This window comes from Pogonomyrmex barbatus, unplaced genomic scaffold (assembly GCF_055798465.1).
Source record: "Pogonomyrmex barbatus isolate J1 unplaced genomic scaffold, ASM5579846v1 scaffold18, whole genome shotgun sequence".
Classification (NCBI taxonomy): Eukaryota; Metazoa; Arthropoda; class Insecta; order Hymenoptera; family Formicidae; genus Pogonomyrmex; species Pogonomyrmex barbatus.
The window spans coordinates 5,896,773-5,918,331 of record NW_028297114.1 but is presented as its reverse complement, the minus strand read 5'-3'; the positions used below and the strand labels follow the sequence as shown (position 1 = coordinate 5,918,331).

Below are 21,559 nucleotides of genomic sequence, written 5' to 3'. Positions count from 1 at the left end.
CTCATTACGAATACACGCGCGAAACTTACGTGGAAAACGGACAGAAATTAGCTGCCGCCTCGTTTTAACCGCATTTTCCGTTGTCCGGGGTCTCTCTCTCTCTCTCTCTCTCTCTCTCTCTTTTCCTTCCCAAAACTAAAATCTAAAGCGGTTATATTTTTATTTCTCCCTCATTCCACGGTCCATTTGTACTTCTCGCGTTAAGTACACAAAAGCGGCATGAAAGTGTAAAGAGCGCGGACCCAATTTTGCAAGTGCCAAGATTTAATTGGCGACAACGCGGAAATTATGAAAAACAGGAGACCGCGGGAAACGCGATTTTTCACCTGGATAAGCATGCGGACTGGTCGCTGCTACCGTCGGTAATAAGCGTCTCTGTTTCTCTGTCGCGAAATCTCGTCTCTCCTGCGGATTCGCCAAAGCGCTGCGACGTGAGGTAGCGAGAGTTGCGATGCAAAATGAGAGAAAAAAGAAGGAGGAGAGGAGGAAAAACGGGCGGTACTCAAATCAACTCGCGCGTCCGACGACTATTTGTCACGCGGCACGGCTCGCCGTTTCTTCATGAGCTGCTCGGTTTACGCATTAATCCAGCTAGATGAGAGAAAAAAAAAATTGTGCAAACAGCGCTTCAACGTAGGCAGCCGCTGCTTTATCCTTCTTCTCCTTCCTTTTCCACCCTTCTCTTTATACTTCGCCCCCTTCCCCACACCCTTAACGCATGCCGTGCAACGTTCGCGCGAGTCGGTATGACACGCAAGCTCGTAATTAAGCCGAGCTTTAATTTATCGCTTGTAATCCGTAATTGTCAACGGCGGGGACAGAAAAAAGCGTCGGAAAATAATAATGCTAATTCGAGCAAACACGCAGAGCCGAGTCGAAAGGGAGACCGATCCAATGACGATTATAATAAACGACGATCCCGCGACGAGGGGTAAACGATCGAATACGGTAATCGTCGAAACAAACGAAATTAATTTTATCACGATTGACGCGGATGAAAAGACGGAATAAATCTCAACGCCAGTCAAATGTCCAGATTTCGAAGGGCGAAATCATTTCACGTTTCGGTGGATGTGTGACTTTTTAACGAATATATCACCGTACGGTATCTTTTTTTGCCACAGTTAGCGCGCAGCGTTTTTAATTGCTGTTATTTAATAAATAAATAAAAGCGAATAAAAGTATAAATAAATGGCCTGATTTAAACGCTCGCATTAAAATCCATTAGTTTTTCCGCCACTGTATATATCTATTTTATTATTCCCCTGCTCGGATAGTTTTATCCACCTGTCGTAAAAATTTTAGCAGTGAAAAACGTTTTCGTGCTTCCCACGCAATTACACTTGGCCAGAATGTTTCTGTGAAATATTAAACTGATGAACCGAATCGATCGATATGACAATATATATGTACGTATGTAATCCGCTTAATCCGCACGAAATAATTCTATGAATTCTAACCGCAAGAATATTTTTGGCATTTATTAATAATTTGCGTTTCCCCCTCTCCCGTTCCTCGTCATTATAAAGGGCAAACAAGTTTGAATGGGTTAAAGAACATTTCTGCCCTAAGGTTTAATAACCGAGTGGCTCGTTGTAGACGCAGACATTTACACCACGCGCCATTGTCGCTAAAAAGTTTTTGGTACGGCTGCACACATCTAGCCGTAGAGAGACGGCGCCATCGAGACTTTTGCGAGGTCGTGAGAAATTAAAGTTTCGCGAAGGAACTGGGTCCATAGCTCTCGCCTGTGACTGTTCCCTTAAAGTCCAGCAGTCAAGGCGGTAGGAATATTGCGGTCGCCAAGGGAAATAAATCGTGCGATATGGGCGACTGCGCGAGCGGATTTTACGGCGGAAGGACCGACGGACTCTAAGAATGCATTTCGGTTTCCGGCCAACTCAACCGGCGCCCCGCGATCCAAATTAATTCGCGTGCGAAGCGTCGGTTTCCCCTTCGCTTCCCGAATGCATTCGCAACTGCCGCGTACGAACGACGGAGGGTGGTTTCTCCAAGAAAATTTTGGTAGTCAAAAGCGGTTTTAATCGAATAATTCGTGAATTAAATTGCCGTCTAATTGGCAACGCTCTTTTGAAGTCTCGGAAAAACGTAGATTCTTGGTCGCGCTGAGGAGCTAAATTACTAAAGACGTTTTACGTAAGATATGTAAATAAATATACACGAAAAAAAATAGTTTTGCTGAAGAATCTAAAAATTTAGATAGTCGATAGAGTCAAAATAAGATACAGATCTGAAAGTAATTTTTTTGAGCCATCAAAATTATTATATAGGATATCCAAGTATGATGATAATATTGCAAAATTTTTTTATGTTTTAGCAATCAGTTTGAACCAATTTCTAATAATTCATTTTTATACTCTCGCAATTATTTTGATGATCCATCAAAATTACTTTTAAATCTGGCCAAATGTTTAGATCCTTCAATAAAATTGTTTTTTTCCATGTAATTAATATGTGAGAAATTTAATACGAATTCAAAGATAGAGCAGAATGAATTTTATAGCAAATTTGATTATCTGTATTACATCGAATTAATGCAATCGGATTAAAGACTGCTATAAAATCTAAATACAATAGCATAATATTACCTCTTTGATATTGATATCATTGATGCATATTCTATTAAATAATATGACAAACTTATTGTCTATTTGTACAATCGTTTGAAATATTTATGTATCTTTATATTTCAATAATTTCATGTATAACGTGCATTAAGTAGTATAACGTGCATTAATAGTGTGCGTGACCAAATTCGCTATTAGAATATATAAAGCCCTGCGCACAATGGAGGAAATATTAGGAACAGGAATAAATATTAAGGTCTATGCACAATAGGCAACAGGAATAGATAATAATATGGACATTTCAACTACCACCAAGTCGTGTATCAATTAATAGACGAATCAATTGATAGACGATTTTCGATAGATTAAAATCTATTGCCTGCGTCATTTTCTGTACCTGTAGCCTATTGCGCATTATATTTAATATTAATATTAACTTACTGTGTTCGTCTTCTATTCTGATAATGATTAAATTAATTTCATAAATATATATGTTATAAAATTAAATTTAGTATTCATTTAAAACAAGCAAGATATTAAAAAAACACAAAAATTGTCCTGAAAAAAAATAAAATAATTTAGTTTGCCATATTTAACTCTGAGATCGAGTTTTTTTAACTGTGAGATTAGTTTGTCTAATTTTGAGTTGTTTCATCATTTACGGTACGGTAATCGTAATGCCGAGTAAAGATTCTTCTTTAGATGGCTTTATCTCGCGGGATTGATAATTTCTCGCGTTTATGCTTGCTGAGTTCGAGCAACGATTCGATCGCGTGTCGCGGCCGAATTGAAATTCCAGAGACGAGTGCATCTGCATGCGGACGCTTCGACACTCGATGCAACGCGAATGCATCACGTACGAGCCAACTCGGAGCGTCATGCGTAGGAAACGTGCCCGCGATCACGTACACACTCTCATCCCTGCGTCGTAGATGGCATCATTTCGCACACGAGGGGGAAGAGAAAAAGGATAAGGGGACGAAAGGGAGACGACAGACCGGCGGATTCGCCAAAGCGAAAGAGTAAACCGGTGTGCGGAGAGACGGCATCGCGAGCGCGAAAGAGCAGAAAGGACGCTTGTAGGACGAAAGAGAGAAAGAGAGACACGTGTGCGTGTGTAACGTGGCGTCCACGGCTCGGTGCCGCCGGTCACTTACCTCTGACTTTCGGCCGCCGTATAAGGCTATGGGCTCGTTCGTTTATTTCTGCTGCACTCTCCTCATTTGAGACGAAGTAGATGCGCACTCGGAAGAAGAAAGAGGAAAACAAAAATATAGAGTAAAAAATATCAATAAGTATCTTATGTAAAGCGCGCGCGTCAATATTTTGAATAAATAATACGAACGTTGTAAACATAAATCTGTGTGTGAATATTTAATATTTTGGGAAAATGCCTCATCCGATTTTAGTTTTAAAACTCGGCTGTCTTTAATTTATCATAATTTAATTTTAATTAATTGTTTTCAGATAGATAAATACATTTAGAAAAAAACAGATTGACGTAAGCGCGTATGAATCCGTTTGAAACATATAGATTTACCGTATGGAAATTAAATGATTAAAATATACAACAAAAATGGATGAAATCCATATCGCGGGAGATATTTCTTTCTAAAAATTACCTTTTACCGAAATATCTTGGACTGTGCGTACACACATCGGGAAGCTCGCGCTATAAAGCGCAGTACACGGGAATAATCCGACAAAAAAGTGGTTGCGCGGAAGCGAACGAGCAGCAGCACGATGAAAAGTGAAAAAACAAAAAGAAAGAAAAAAATAGTATAATTAATATAATACTCTCCATACTTTTCATTCCGACCCTCTCAATTATCGGCCCATCCGTTCTGTCAGTGTCGAAGTGTAGTTAATGAAAGCGAACGAGTCGGATCGTGTTTGCGCGTCCCAGTATAATATCGCGGAAACATGACAAAGCTAGCGAGACTATCGTAAATGATTGAAAAAGATTGGAATAGAGATGGTGAGAGAGAGAGAGGGGGGGGGGGAGAGAGAGAGAGAGAGAGAGAGAGAGCGCTGGCCGCAGCGATATGCCAATAGAGACGAGAATAGAAGCGCTCGCTGCAACGTGAGTCGCGCGAATGCGAAGACCGGAGCGCGAGTCGGACCGGCGCTTGCGACATAGTGTAGTGGTGGGGGGGAGCAAGTGGTGGGGGAGCGCGCGCGGCAAGGCTACGCTACGTATACCGGTCGCAGCATCCGTTCCGCGTCAGTCGACTGTCGTGTTTCGTGGGTGTCGGTAGTGTCGTGTGAGGGCGGTCGAGAAGCCGGGACGAACGAACGAACGAGCGAGCGCAATTAGCACATTCACGACATCTTCGGTCGAGATATAATAATAAGAATTCTTGTAATAATAACCGTTTTTCTTTCGAGATCGCGCGAGAGATTTGCGTCGACTCTCGGGATCGTTCGGCCGTAAGCCGGCAGCGTGACTGTCGTTTGATTGTGCCTGAATTTGTTGTGAACATTATTGTGTGTCGCACGCATACGAGAAAAAGATTATCCAACGCTCGGTCCTCCGTAATCTCCTGTGATCATCGTTATCATCGTCATCTCGGAGCTCGCAGAGATTCTCGAAGATTCTCCTGCCATCGCCGATCAGTCCGTACAGTCATCGATATCAGGTATGTAATTTTTTCTACAGACTGTACCGCGGAACGCGCGCCTAATATGACGCGGAGTGAGCGATATCATGCTGGCTGATGCGAAACGTCCACTTGGTCTCGTCTCGAAATATTATTCGCTGTTCTCTGTTAGTTAATTTGAACAGCGCACTATTCTCAGGAGATGAATAGGTGTTACAGCATTTAATGTCATTATAACAGTGATGCTAATTAATTAGTTATCCCCGTATTCGTGGTCGATGCCGCGCGCGCAATGTCGATTACGAGTAACGTAAAACAGTCGTGCAGGTGGATATTGCTGGTGTCGCAATTAATATTGCAAATTCCGTTATTAAACGTGGCAATTTCGCCAACAACGTAATCAGGCACGACCCCGGAGTGATGTAAACATGCAAATTAGGTGTAGCACCGAGCAATATCGTCGCGGAGACATTCCGTACTCACGGTTACTCCGAACTGCGATTCACCCTTGCACGTTCACACCGACACTTACAGTCAAAGTTTTTATTCCCGGATCTCCCACTCATTGGTGATCAAGGACGGACATTAAGGGCGATAAAGTGGCTCGCGTAAAAACCCGCGTAAAAACTCACCTTTATGACTACTCTCTCTTTCTATCTTTCTATCTTTCCTTCTCCCTCTCTCTCTCTCTCTTTCTTTCACTCTCTCAGAAGAATCCCTCTCAAAGATATTTTCGCATCATTATTGAGGGGAGAAGACCGATCGATGAGACGAGATCTAGGATGCGAGGTCAACGGTTGAACGAGTTGAAATGACGAATCGTCGCTGCGCTGCGTTGAGATGACGTAATGCCGTATCAACGCGTTCGCATCGTGAGCCATACCGTGCCGATGACCTCAAAACCCATGTCTGTCTTTTTTCCCCGAGAACAGTAGCCCGGGGGTCTCTACCCTTTGCCCTCGTGTATATACGGCACCGTTTATCTTTCAGCGCTTTACGCACACGCCCGGCAACGAGTCCCTCGTCGCCGAGGCAACATATTTCGATCGTTTCCTGAGGAACGATGAGAGTCTCGTGTCGCGCGATAATAATACCGTCCGCCTGGTCGAATCCTCGCTGTTCCCCCCCCCCTCCCCACCCCCGGTCCTTGCAGTTGTCGCGAAATTTTTCGTCTCACGAAAAATCGACGCGCGTAAACGCTTTACGATCCACGCGTTTTACGCAAATAGCTTCCATATTTGCGTTTATCGTTCGCCGGGGCAATCATCGTTGCGATAATGCCGTAATAATTGACAGTCACTCGTGCCCCTTCCCCCCTCGTTGTATTGCAATAACACGCTTCGCGTCGCGTGCGATACGAATAGTGGGATCATCCAGTAGTTGACCATATAATCGACCTTGAAAACCGCTTTACAATCGCGATTACGTGTCACGTTATATGTTACATTTCTGCAAATAAACCGCTCTCGTCACATCGGAACGGAATGAGACGTAATTATGTTATATGCAGCAGCTCGTGTCACGAGAAGAAAAACTCAGAGGAAAGAGAGAAGATTTTCTTGCAATATGTAGTTCATTATTAGATCTCTCTTAGCACGAAATTATGAAGAAGGATCTCAATAATTATAATTCAAAATTCAGCAATTTTGCAACTTAAGCGACTATGGCTATTTCATGGAGGAATATAATTCCGCTTTTATGCAATTAAGTCGGAAGAAAAAAAAATTTTCTTATATAAAAAGCAATATTCTCTCTTGGTTTAACTCTTGCTATAAATGCGAATTCATATTTCTCTCAAAACATCTGCTTTAATTAGGGTATTCGAGCAGAACTCTCGGGATCTCTTCTTGCTTCATCAGAACACAAGCAAGCGTGCGCGATGTCTAGCATACCGGAACATATTTAGCTCGCAAAAAGACATCGATCCTCTCTCTCTCTCTCTCTCTCTCTCTCTCTCTCTTTCTCTCTCTCTCGGTTTCTCATCTTATTTAGAAGTTTGAAAGTCGCCGCCCTCTTTTTCCTTCTTGGAATTATGTATTTCACATTTGCGTCGAAATTACTTAGAATACCATCAAATTGACGTGAAGTTTAGCAATATATATTTAATGAAAGACTCTAAGTTGGCGAAACTTTTTTTAAATTTTTTGTTAACCGCGCAGATCAGCTTCCGCTTTTCCGCTCGTCCGACACTCCGTAATTTTTTTCCCGAGCCTCGCGCGGTTACTAAAAAAAAAGAAAAAACCTCCAAAAAAGAAATGTTTACAACGAAACAAAATATAAAAAAAGTGTCAAAACTTTCGGCGTTTATAACTGTCGTTTTTGGCGCAACGAGAAAATGTCACTCTTCTCGTAAAACATCCCAGTTGTAAAAATAACTGAAACAATCAATTTGTAGAAAGCAGTTTTGACATGTAGTGTAGACTGCCCTGTCATCGATCGTTGTGTCGTTTCGAGATGGATGTGCGAGGATAAAGAACTTTGCTTCATCGCGCACAACTCACTCCTCCGTCGAAAAATGTGTATTGAAACGTATCCCGGTGCTTCGAAATCTCTGCTCACGAATTTTCGGAGAATAGCGACAGTTATGAGAGTTGTATCATACCCGCTAGATGGGATATAATTTTCATTTTTGAACAGTAAACACGACGTAACGTTAGAGCTCTTGCGAATGTCGGACGTAAACAAGAAACGCGTTCTTCCTTTGTTTTTCACTCCATTTCTTATTGTTCTATATTTACCTTGTACTTCTTCCCTCGTGTCTTTTCGTGCGTGCGAGATGTATGGCTAATATATTCATAAATTTCGAGCGGATGGACTCCGCGCAAAAAGCACAAGAGGACGACGACGACGAGTTCGCGCTCCGACCGATAAGTTATTTCAACGACGCGGGTAATTCGGCGGGAATTGCTTTTAAAATTTTGTAAAGAGTCGTTCGATGCAGTTAGGGGCCCTTCTCTTTTATGCTTAATCCGACGATACGAGCCACCGGGTTCTCTCTACTCCGCGCTTACCCGTCCTCGTATTCCTCCTCGGGACCTTGCTTACCGTTTGCCGTTTTATTTCTTTCTTTTCCTCCCCCCCTCCCCCGCGTGTTACTCGTCCCCATTCACCCTTCCTTCCCCCGTCGTCCCCGTCGCCCCTTCCTCCAAGCCGGAATCGAAGAATCTATGTTTCTAGCACGTGTCGCTCGTCGTTGCTTCCATTCTCTCGCGCGTTCGTTACATGTCGTTGAGTGCACGCTCGTGAGTTTCACGAAATGTTAAAGTGTGGAGAAAGAAGGGACCCGCCGAGCGATAACGGCGTTCAGTTTGCATCTCGCCCCGTTGCAACTTTAGCACGTCGCTTCCTCGCGAATCCTCGTGCGATTCTCGTGGCATGTCTCCTCCGTTGCGTCCGTAATCGCGGCATATGAAAGTTTTCGCAAATAACATTTCCAGTTTTTCAAAAACCAAGCCAGCCGCGAAGTGATATTGCAACCTGAAAAACAAACTGATGTATAAAATTTTATAATGACGAAATGGCTGATATGGTCGATGATGACTGGTATAGTCAGTAGGAAATAAGAGCGTAATTTTTTAATGAACGGATCATCGATTTGGCTAATAAAAATAGTAGTTGGCATAAAAATATGCTTTTCCGACAGTTTATTATTTTTTTACGTATAATAATTCCCCATATATTATTTTTTTTCTTGCATATAATGTATATAACGGATGTTTGACAATTTTTAAGATGTTACGGTCGAAGAACTTTTTGCCGAGAATTTTCGTCGTGTCACGTAATTCATACGAATATCGACCATAAGCAAAACGATAGGATTTCCTGTTACGAGCCAATTTAATCCTATAAAATCATTTTTTGTGAACAACTTGCACGCACGCACTTCCTCCGAAAGCAAAATTGCATGCGTGACATGTACGGCACTCTTAGTAATTACTGTAATGAAACTTCGTGATAAAACCTTTGATCGTGCAGAAATCGAAGTACAGTTTTTTTTTTCCATTGGAATACAAGCTTTTTAATATTCGAAAGTAATTATGCTCACGAGAATTTTTAATGCTGCACACGAAAAGAACATTTTTGCTAGCAAATCTATAAACTCGATCAGATACAAATCTGAAAATAGTTTTGTTGGGTCTTCAAAATTATTATGTCTAAATTGATTGCTAGACAAAAATTTTTGCAATATTATTATCATGTTTAAGGGTCCTATGTAATAATTTTGGTGCAAGAAAATTATTTTCAGATCTGTATCTGGTTCTAAATTTTTAGATTTGCAAACCTGTTCTCTTCGTGTAGTTAAACTCAAGTTTTATAAAAAGATGCTCTTGATACACCAAGACGTTATCAAATTATATGTGATTCGTTTAATATTTTTACTTCTACGTAAACGGATTATGGAGAATCCTCCGCTTTCTTTTAACGATAAACGAGAATATCCAGGGTCTGGCGAATATTATTGAAGTTTAAGCTCTTGCTAGCACGCGACTGTAAGATTCTGATGCCTGACGTCAAAATCTGTTTCGTTAAGGGCCGCGTAGCATCTCGTTCTCATAAACATCCCGGTACGCGTGCTGCTCCCGGGTTTAAAGCGCGTTGCAGCCATGCTTTTACGATGAGAAATTTTAAGCACGCCATCGTCGTGTTGCCGCTCGCTCATAAATAACGATTCCCGTTGCATCCCGTTGCATCCCGCGATCTAGGGCCGGTCGCGTTTGTCCGAACCGCATGGTAAAAAAAAAAAAACTTTTCTCTTTTTTCCGTCGCGCCCCGATCATGGAACGATGAAAAAAAAAAAAAAAAGAGTATGATCGAACAACCGTGAGGTTGGACCAGTGCAATCGGGGAATAAATCGCAACCGGGGCGCGAAATTAGCTGAAAAAACGTTATATTTTTTCTTCTTTTTGATGCGGTTTCATTGCACTCTCCCACCAATATGTGTTAATTTTTGTACAATTCTGTCTTTCTGTTGACTTCTGTCAGCGTAAAATGTTATTTGATAGGGATAACTTTTCAATGTATCTAATCAATAGAAACATACAAAAATAATATTCCACTCAAAACTGTGGTTGTAGATGTTGTTTCTTTTGCGGCATTTGACGTAAGATCTATTTTAAAACGCTGTGTATAAATGTACCGTGACGAATTTGAGATGAAATCGAATTATTCTATTCCAAGCAAAATTTATTGATCAAGCAAAACCATATCTACAGATAAGAGCGACATAAATCTTTGCACGATCGTTATAAGAGGAAGAGTTAGCGAGTCGAGTAAATCTTTTAGTACAGTTTCCTCGAACATAAAATGCTTTCTCGCAATTAACAGAATAATTAAACCATATTGAATCTTAAGTTTTTAATCGACTGGGATTAATGTAAGAAAATATAATTGTGTTCGTATATGCAGTGGAAATTAGCAGTGCCACAGCTATAGCTCGTTTGTCAACGTAAACGAAACATCGAGCAAAATGTTTCGTTACTCGACGTATATTCGCTTCGATTTCAGTTTTTCATCTCTTCCCCAAGCCGTTTGACTTGCAACTTCTATTCCGCATTTAAAACGGAAATTAAGCGGTGCCCACCGACGAGCGTGTGCCGCTTGTCTCTCGCCGTTCTTGTCTTCCCCCCCCCCCTTCACTTTACATCGCGTTCTCCCTTCCTTTTGCCTCCCCGATTGCACGAAACACAATTTAACTCCGTCTAGGGAAAATGCGAAAATCTTCGCGAAATGCGGGAGCGCATCGCGGAATATTAATCGGTTTGCGAGGTAAATCGAACTTGCGTTCGGCAAAGCGGGAGGAGTAACATGTAACGGGGAGGGATGAATCGGGAGGATGAATAATGTAAGAAAGTGGTCGAGGAGAGACGCGAGTATCGCTTATTTTACCCTCAAACTGAACTTTCCTCGAGAGAAGCGGATGAATTAAAGGGACAAGTCGAGGAATCGGGAATTTATTTCGCGAATTTCCGATAAGCTTCGACTTTGAAATGATCCTAATTCGATCTGCCCTATTTTCCCTACGTTTCGCCCTACGTTTTCTAGGTTTTCGCCGTATTGCGTCTTGCATTTACGATGAATTTTACAAGAAATATTTGCGGGTCGGTGATGATAAAGGCTTCCGACAGACCGTCGTATTCAGCGAGATGCATCACGGTTGCGCTCGGGACTCGGGACCGGAACTCGATGTGCGCGCGGATGCACATTACGTTCATAGGTAGAGTAGAGAGAGAGATCGTGTAGCGTGACTTGAGACTTTGGGAATTCGGACCGCGAAAGCAATAACGCACCGTCACGGAAATGGTTCGCTACTGTCAGCCGCATACGCGACCGTCGCACTCTCCGGCGAACCCGTATCCAGAGAGAGAGACACATGCAGCTGCAAATTTCACGTATCGACGTATAAAGCGCGCGCGCGAACACTGTGTGTTTTGATATATGCGGCGCGAAAAATCGATACTCCCGTCATCTCGCGATCTGCAACATTTATACGCAAATAAATGCAACGCGTTTATTTGGTTTGAACAAAAATTGAGGATTCCGATAATGGCGTCTACATCGAGCTATGCACCTATGAATCGGATAAAATAGTGAACTCATTCGTTATGACTCGCACCGTGCACTCTGTATTTCTCTCTCTCTCTCTCTCTCTCTCTCTCTCTGTTCCTCTTTTTCTCTCTCTTTTTCTTTGCCTTTCGTTAAAATTTTCACTGAGAACTGCAACAGATATATCAAAAGTTTATAGATAGAAGAATCTTTTAAAACTTCACTTGAAAATAATTTAATATTTCTTGAAAAGAAAGATATACTTTGCTTTTATTCGAGGCACGTATCTTGTTAATATTTAATAACAAAAATTTACACAAATAATATAATTAATATTTAGACAAATTTTTTTGTTATTATTTTGTTTACTTGGTACGCAGTTGGAAAATTTGTATATTCTTGTGAAAAAATTTGCTGGTTAAAATTTTTGTGTTAGATAATCTACGCATTTATGTAAGTTTAATACGTTAATATGTTTAATTAGTAAGTAGTAAGTTTAATAAGTTAATTGACCTTAACAAATATAAAATATAAAATTATTAAAATAATTAAAAAAATAAAATTAAAGTAACAAAATTATATGTATCTATTCAATATGTTAAAATTGACAAAAAAAATGTTGATTCTAAGTCTAGAATAACAAGAGTGGGTATGACTGCGAGTTATTTACATATTATTTTTATAATAAAAATTAATAAAAATTATGTTAACATTGTACACATAATAAACTTATAATTAAAATCAAAATTACATTTCTTTTCTGTTTAAATATTAACAGACTATTAGTGTGTATTTAACACATTCATATGTTAAATTAATCAATGTTAAATTAACATAAAAACTTGAGCGGATCGTTTGTGTGATATTTGATTTATGTTAAATTTAATACATATTTTCCAACAGTGTAACAACGGATAAATTTTTTAATGTAAATTTTAAAATGTACGTAAAACGTATAAATGTAGCTGAAAAATAAAATCTAAACAATTGTACTTGATAAAATTCATTTTGCAGCAGAAAGAGCAAGGATTTGGATTTGCGAATAAAATCAGCTGTAGCTTCGAGCAACACTCGCGTATTGATTCGATAAATGACCAGTTACGAGTTTCACAATAATTTTACTTTTGTTGTTTACTTTAAACGGAACTTAAAAGGATCCACTATTCGCGATGTATCCAAACGCGTGAATGAATAGAGACGGAGAAGACGAAACGAGATGCGAACTCTCATCGGATGTGGTTTGAAATGCGGCACTCGCCTTCCGCGTCTTCCGATAGAATTCCCAGCATCCTCGATGCTCCACGGCTTGTTCCGGAGAGCTCTCTAAAGAGAGACTCGCGCGCGCGCGCGCGCGCGCGCGCACGTTCGTATCGGGTATTCGTGTTAAAGCAGAATGTTTCCAGTGAAGCCACTCGACGTGGAATTTGGTCCTTGGCGAACGTTTGAAATCGCGACACACGCACACGCGTTAGCTCTTAGCTGCCTCGAACTTTAATCTTTCCCCCTGCCACGACCCGCATCTACCTACCTTCCTGTCTCAGGAAAACCCGTGCATCCTTCTGCTTTTAATATTTAAAAGCGCCACTCTGTACCGCGAGGACACTATGCACGGGATGTACGTTGAGAGGAATCCTGGCGGAAGTTTTGGATGTTTGTCGACGGACGTGGATCGACGATTAATTTTAATGGCACGGGGGAGGAAGGGGGGAATTTTCGAATGGCTAATTGTTGTCGCGGAAGTCGCAAGAATCGTGAGAATCGCGGTCGGGAAAACTCTTCATTATTCCTTGAATAACGCCACGGAAAAAACGCCACGTTGTTAATATTACACGCGTAAAACCCGGGCCTCTCGAGAATGTCGATACGTCCCCGTAACACGACATACGCTCCCTCAAGTGTCGTTTCCGGCACAATCGACTATTCATCCGCTCGACTTGACTTTCCTATCGTGCCGTGCATTCGCAGCGATTATTAGGGCTCGTAGTCGGAGGGCGAAATTGGGACCATTTAGCAAGGCGATTTCTGACGTGCGAATGCGTGCGGCGTCTGTAGTTTCGCTCGAAATTACGCCGCTCAAGGGCAGAAAGCACCATGTGCGCGCTTATAGCTGTCTGCCGGTGGATTATCGACGCGATATCTCGCGGTTTGCAACCCCCGCCCTCCCTCCCCCCCCCCCCTCCCCCGCCTCCACGCTCCGCGCCCTCCGGCGTCCGCGAACTCGGCGTATCGTTAGCATCATGTGAGTACCAAAACGGAAGCTCCGTTGCGAGCGGATCGAGGGTATCGATATCGACTGGATATTTATCGTCGATTGCGTTTCGCGCAACGCTTTCATTCCCGGCCTGTGCTTTCGGGCGCCGCTTCGTCTTGTTATTGCCGTCCCGCTGCTGTTGCGGTTGCAAACCCGACGGGTAATTCATCATCCCACGCGAGTACGCACGGCCGCTTCATCAACGATGATACGCGAAATTTCGCGGTCGAGAGTATCGAAAATGCCCGCTGGTTAATCTCGAAATATCGTCGCGCGATCGTTTAAGCATTCATCCCGAGAATTGCGATGAAAATCAACTAGGTCAGTGCATCAGTCACAATGAAAAAACTCACATACGATGTAATAAATCAAATTCGATAAAATCTTATGCTTTGTTCTTTAAATATAAATAGGAGAGAGGGAGGGAGGAAGGGCAATAAATTCTTCAATTTTTTTTTTTTTTTTTTTTTTTTTTTTTTTTTTTTTTTTTTAATAAAGTATAGATATAATTTGTTTTCCGATAAAAATACGTGGAATATGAAAAGAATTGAAATGAAATTGAATTAATTGAAAAATTGAGATTGGTTTTATTAATCATCGTTTGCGAAACGGCTTGTTGCGAGTTGCTAAACATTTTGAATATCGTACATATAAGTGGAACGCGACGTGAATCTTAAAAATATCTTTAGCGGATTCTTTGATGTAAAATGAATGTACTTGGTAATGGTATTTCAAGTTCCTGAATTCCCCATCGCTTAAAGGTTAACGAACGGTAACAGCGATCAGAATTTGAAACTGACGTGGCGGAACCCGCTTTGGAGAACGGTTTGAATCGAAAGCCGCGTATTGGAGTTTCGCCTCAGCCTCAGTGCTTCTATCCTTTATCGGACCTAAATCGAAATTACTAAGCCACTGCGAAATTGTACACCGACGGGTTTCCGAGGGCGCGAACGTAAAATCTGCATGGCGTATGTACGAAAGCGCAGCGCCGGGAGAATAAATTTATGTGCGGCCGTACGAGAACGACCAATTGTGCGACTGCGAAGGTGGAAGGAAGTGAGTGTTTTACGGGTACGCAGACACAAGACGTTCCCTCTTTCTTATTTCCAAGTCGCGGAATTAGTTACGGTTCTCTCGTTCGAATCTCTCGTACGAAATGTAATTTCTATAGACGATCCGATATATCGCTACTTGATAGATGGACATGGCCTGCTCGTGTAATTCCGAGCGAACTTTTGACAGATATCTGCCTTTCGCAGAACTTTCCTATCTACATCATTTTAGGAATTGCAAATGTGATTAAGGTTCGATTGTACCAAAGAATTTATTTTGCGAGAATTAAATATGTATCTCTATTTTTTTTTTTTTTTTTTTTTTTTTTAAAGAAAGATAAAGACAGATACACGTTTAAGTCTTGCTTAAAATAACGTTGATGCAAGCGGACTTGAATCTTAAGAAGAAAAGTAACTTTACGTAATTGAAACAATACGAACGCTATCTTCTTCAAGCCCACTCTAAAGTAGCTTATTATCTAGTCGTGTCGTACTTAAATTATCGCGTTTGTACTTCGAAGTGTCCATAAAGATACGGGGAGGTTTTTTTATCCCCGACGATGTCACGTACGACGAAACGCAATTATTATTTACGCCTCGCGTAGAAATAACCGCGTCGAATAACCGAGCTGCTATAAAACACAGCCGACGCACACGTAAAGACGCCGAGAGTGCGTGCGATACCGCCTGCTTTTTCTCGAACAAATTATCGGGTCGCATGCGTCCTCGTTTAATCTCGCTTTTGCATTCGCGGTGTCACGCGCGGGGCGAGCGCGCCCCTCTTTTTTCAGGTCGTACATCAGAGTTGGCGTATCCTTTTTTTCTGCATTTGCTAGCGTCAGGTACACACGTGTACGTGTGCTATCCCATTGAATATGCAATGAGAATGTGCTCGGAAATTCCGTGTTTTTTTTCCCTTCTTTCCCCCCCCCCTTTTTTTTTTATAGCCACAGCTTTTCATCTCTTTCCGCTCGCGTCTCTGCCTCCTTCCACCTTTCCTCCTTTGGAAGGTTTCGAACCGGCGAACTTTCCGAATGAAGATGCAATTTCTGTAGATTATGGCATCTCTGTATTTCGACATCAAGAGAAACGGCGAAGTCTGCAGAGTATATTTGATATTTTCGTATGATAATTAGAAGACTTGCTTTTCGGCATTCTTTGCCTCAATTTAGGAAAGTAGCTTACGTATTACATTCACTATCTATATTTTAATATAATTAATCGTGAAAAATGAAGCTAGCGATTGATATAACATTTTAAAAGTATCCTTTTATCGAGATCTTGTTTTTTTTTTATATCCATAATCCATCGTAATATTTTATTAAACAATAAAACGAAGCTTTAACGTTATATAATACTTTTAGCATGTACTGATATCTTTTATTGAATATTCATCTTTATCGGCCGTTTCATTTTTCCTCTCCTCCACTTGTATGAAACGTAGTAAAAAATTAAAAACTGAAAAGAGGGCGAGAGAAGCGCCCTTCTAGATATTTAAATTACAGATATTTTCTTTGTTGTTGCGTTGAAAAGAGCGTGTAAAGGGAAATCAAAACTGGACATAATTTTGGAATGCGGGCGGTAAAGGATCGACCCCCCGGCTCTTTCCCCGACTCGGATTATCGTGGTGTAGAGGCGAGTAAAATACGAACTTCGAAGGCAGCTAACAGCTCTCTCATTATTTCACTAATTGTGACTTGCCGCTGCCTTACCTTTGTTTTCGCCGCGTCTCACTTTAGAATTAAAACATCCACGTAGCTCGCTCCGGTGGTCAGCTCCCCGCCCGTTTTCTTTTCACCCTTTATTCACCCTGATCCCCCGTACTCTCTCTCTCTCTCTTTCTTCTACTTTTCGCGAAGAAGTCGAGGCGAAACTTTCAGGAGAGTAAAAGTCTTCTCCCTCCCGCTTCGGGGGAGGCGCGGCCCCCGGTACTTTTCAGAAAACGTCGCCGACGGCCGGTTGCGGTTTGCTTTACTCTTTGCCTTCTGTAAATTGTTCACGTTTAACGGATGTTGCTACATCCGGTAAATTCAAGACTGTCATCCGAGTCTGCTCGGGCAACAAATCTCGAGTTAATTAACAATAGGGTTCCGTGTCTGTTGCACGCGGGCACGAACACCATGTTACCTCTGAATAGGAATAGAGAAACAGAGAGAAAGAGAGAGGAAGGGGGAGGGGGGGTGAGAGAGGGAGAGAGATGGAGAAGTTGTAGTGTAGATTTAGAATAATTTCGACCGCGCAACAGCGTTATTACACGCAGCGCGGTTGCATGCATGCGCTCGCCGCAAGTGTAAGTGGTATTACACACGGAGTCGTCGGCTAACATGCAATTTTCGTTTACGGCGAATTCGCGGGATCCACCGTCAGATCCGGAAATAATCCCCGGACTTCATTTCAATGAAATTTAATTTTATGTTATTTCGAAATTTCACGTTGCCAATCGAAAAGAAACAAAAAAAATTTCCGCGAAATCTTCTCCGGAGGTAGATTTTTAAAGAGCTCGCGAGTCGAGGTGGTGATGATGCCGCGAGATGCTTTTGCGATCGTATGCAAAGTGCTCGAATTTCCATAAAGAACATAATTCGTCGACACTGAACGAGTTCAGCCGTTGAGTCATCACTTTGCAACTTTTATCTTATTCACCTTCGCACCTTTGCACCCGTTCGATGAATCGGCGAGCAGGATCGAGGTATTAAGAGGCATCAGCTGATATTAGTAACGGGGAATTAGTTAATTAACATTATACTAATTCCTCCGCTTAAGTATATTCTCTGATTCAAACCATTCGATTTTTAAGAAAAAATTGCCTCGGATTATTCCCGTGTGAATAGCTGTCTCCTTTGAAATTGCCATTATTATTATCGATACAAATTATTATCATAGTATCACGCTCATTATAGAATTTAATATTCATGTGTATAACTAAAAAATGTTCGAATTTATCAAAATTTTAGTATAAAAATTTGATATATAGGCAGGTGAGGTAAATCGAGGGAAGAAGCCAATAAATATCAGAAAATTGCAAAGGATTGGTCGAGACGATAAAAGTTCTCATCGCCATTTGGCTTCTCGTATATTAAGTATATCCCCGTGTATATATTACCGTTCGGGGATTATTAATACTCGGCTATCACGCGATCAACGTCTAAATTGTCGTGATCGACAGTTTACATCCGCCGACTTACATCCGACCGAGGGTGTGTAAGCTGCGGCTTCGCCACTTGGTGTAATCCCGCCCGGTTATCTCGAATAGACTACCCCGTTCCCGGTGGCTGCTGATGTTGAAACTTGTGCGCGCGATGCTTGGCGAATCGCACAGCGAGTATGTTCGAAAGCTGATAGCCGGGCCGAATCCTATTGCTCCTCCGCTGGCTGCTGCGCCACATTGAACAGATCCGTATCCCGACGATATCGTCCTGAACGTTTCCCTCCCTCCTCCCCGATACTCGCGCGCGTTCGGCTGCGCGATTGATTTCGCTCGTCCGCCGGAGAGAACGCCGGCAGAGAACTATGCCGGCCGGAATACGATACAGAATATACCCGGCTCGCTCTCGCGTGATTCGGGTGCTCGATATTATATTAAGATCGTGGCGATAGTGGCGGTAATCCGCAACGAGTGGCGAGCAAAACTTCCGCGGTTTCTCGCTCCGCGTAATCGCGATTGTTTATGTTTAGCAGTTAGGTAGAAATTTAATACGCCATATATATATATATATCATTTTGAGAAATGGACGAAAATCTAGTAAAAAAATTATAAAAGTTTATTGGTATGTCATATTGTTTCTTTTTTTACCGTTCATGTAGGAATAAATTTGCAATTTTGTCATGTCGAAATGATTCACGTGCTCAGTAAAATAATATTATTTTATAGACTAAAAAAAAAAATTTGATATACAGTTTCGTACCGCACTTTAGCAACCTGCAGCGAGAACAATAAAACAGTTGGTTTAATAAAATTTTATTTAATTGAATTTTATTCATATATGTTTTCAGCAGAATTGATCTAGCAAAACGATTCGGTTAATTTTGACAGACTTCTATGCCACGCTCGTAACTATTCCGAAATGGATCCATGCGGATTTTTCGGTGAAAACTCTCTCGGCGAATAGCGATTTTGTCGCGGTTTTTTGTCTCCCATGCCTTTGCGAATTTATTACGAAAAATCGTACGGAATATAAACCTATCGATGTGTATGTTCATTGTTTAGCTATAACTGTAAATGAAATATGAAAATAATTATAGATCGATTTATTTTAATTTTTATTTTTTATATCAATATTTAATTACATGTATAAATATTTTATATTAAAAATTATTAAATAATGATATAGTCTTTATTATGCTTTTGTACGACTCACTATTCACAAGATTTGTGTAATATATGCATATATTCGCTCGCGTTTTCAAACTCTCGTAGAGAGGTAAATTTCCACCGCAGTATCCATCTGATATACATTTATGCTTTATATAAAAGGAAAAAGAGTAAGAGATACGTAGAAAAGTTATGGAAAACCTAGAGAATTAAGGAAGAAAGCTGTAATAAAGATAAGAAGTTAGGGGAGAGCGAGAGAGAGAGAAAGACAGAGGAAAGGAAAAAAATAAAATCAAAAGTAATGATTAAGGGAAAGAGCTAAGGGGAGGAAGAACAGCGAGTGCGTACGCAGGATAAGAACGTAAAGAAAAGCAAGACTAAGTAATAGGATAAAAAAATGGCAGCGTACAAAAAGTGTGCGGGCAGTTAAGAAGGAAGAAGAAAAGAGAAAAAAAAATATATATATATATATATATATATAACGTGCGAGCAAAATATGAAACGATAGGATTTGCCATCTGCGCATAGTCTACGCACACTTAAACTTTTCGCGTGAATCACTTTGGATGTAATCCAAAACTACGACAAGGAATTGATTACTAAAGTTGGAATATTTCACAGACGTAATAGAGACGCGAATATTTTACAGACGCGATATTAAAATTCCGCCAGTAGCTCGAACGACACATCTTAGGCATTGATCTTGTAATATCCGAAAAATCGCCGCTTTCCAATTTAATATATTTATTTAATAATGAGAGTCAAGCACGATTTTTAAATAATGTGAAAAAATACGAGGGCCAAGCGAAGAATATATAAAGAAGTATAATTTATTTCATTTCTAGAGAAATACAGTATATTTCAACTACAGTTTTCTTCAATCGTGAAACAAATTTTTAATCGAGGAAGTAATAATAAAAAAGTGGCTGAGAGTGGAAACGCATATTAAATAAATAAATCACAACACATTTACACTTTTATAGTTATTTTTTTATCATTATTTTGTCCGCGATATTAAAGATTTATTTTCGTTTTATTATTGAAGGAGATTAGATCGAGTATAGATCGAAACATTAATATTTTTCTAAAAATTGAATAAATTGCATATATTGCACCCTTATATCTCCGTTATTTTTTTATATTTGTTATAATAAAATGAAAAATTCAATTTTTATTTGTACAAAAACGGTGATTGATATTTTAAGAGCAAAAATGATAAAAATATACACGGTATTTATTCGCATAGATGAATATATTTTAATAACAACAGTAATTTTTGATTATATTAAAAATATTAGATCGAAGTATCTCTCTGTTTAACATAGTAGTTTATATAACATGGGCTATTTTACGAACGAAACGAACAACAATTACTACATTGTTAGTGATAGATATTTTTTTCATCGGTGACACGGTATGCGCTTTTAGTCGGTCATCGCGAATTAAGCATGGTAATCTGGCGGGCCGAGGCCAACGGAGCAATGAAGAAGAGGGGAAAGGATTGGTGGTAGTAGAAATTTCCATAATTCTCGCAATTCGTTTCTGGCCTAGAGCCCTTGGCTGAGAGGATGATGAGAGAGAAGGAGAGGAGAACGCGGAAAGGCCATGAGGGCGGGCTAAGGGTGGTGCAAAATATTCGCCCGTGGTTCTCTTTCATCTCCAGTTCCGCGGCAAAATGCAAATGGCCGCATTGTTCTGTGCAGCGGAACGCTGTTCCGTCGCGAGCTTGAAATATATCGAAATGCCTTTGGTGTTCTTTCGACCGCCTGTATCTCGGCCGGCGATAGTTTCGGGTTTTGTCTCGCGGTCTAGCGCAGCTGCGATTTGATGCTGCGAGCGTTTTTTATGCACCTTCGCGCGACACAGAAGTTCAGAGCCCCCGGGCGAGACGATATTTATCATTTTGTCCGCGGCGTAGAATCTTATATGCGATTTTGCAGCGTAGCGAACTACCTAGAAAAAAATCACCGGATGTTCTTTTCACGAACTTTTTGCTCGGCTCGCATTCAATTTTTCTCTCAACGTCGAGACATCTATATTTTCCGAATGAACGATTAAAAATAAAGGTTTTTGTCGAGCGATAGTTTTTCAGGATAGAAAATAAACGGCAAGGTTACATTTTACTTGGAAAATATTATTTGTTTGGTCAAAATCACGCAAACAGCAGGAATTTTAATTTTATACACACATTTCTGTATTTTTATGAAGATAC

At 40.8% G+C, this 21,559-nt stretch overlaps 1 protein-coding gene across 3 annotated transcripts in view; it reads left to right on the top strand.

Annotated features, from left to right (window-relative positions):
- Nucleotides 1-21,559, top strand: part of PH4alphaEFB (prolyl 4-hydroxylase subunit alpha-1) — a 169,614-nt gene that overhangs the window by 73,400 nt on the left and 74,655 nt on the right. Inside the window, exon 1 of one of the 3 annotated variants that reach the window (XM_089075087.1) lies at nucleotides 4,798-5,227. The exons of the other annotated variants lie outside the window; for them this stretch is intronic. The gene's annotated coding sequence lies outside the window, so the exon portion shown is untranslated. Of the gene's footprint in view, nucleotides 1-4,797; nucleotides 5,228-21,559 lie in introns of those variants that run through there. 3 annotated transcript variants of the gene reach the window in all.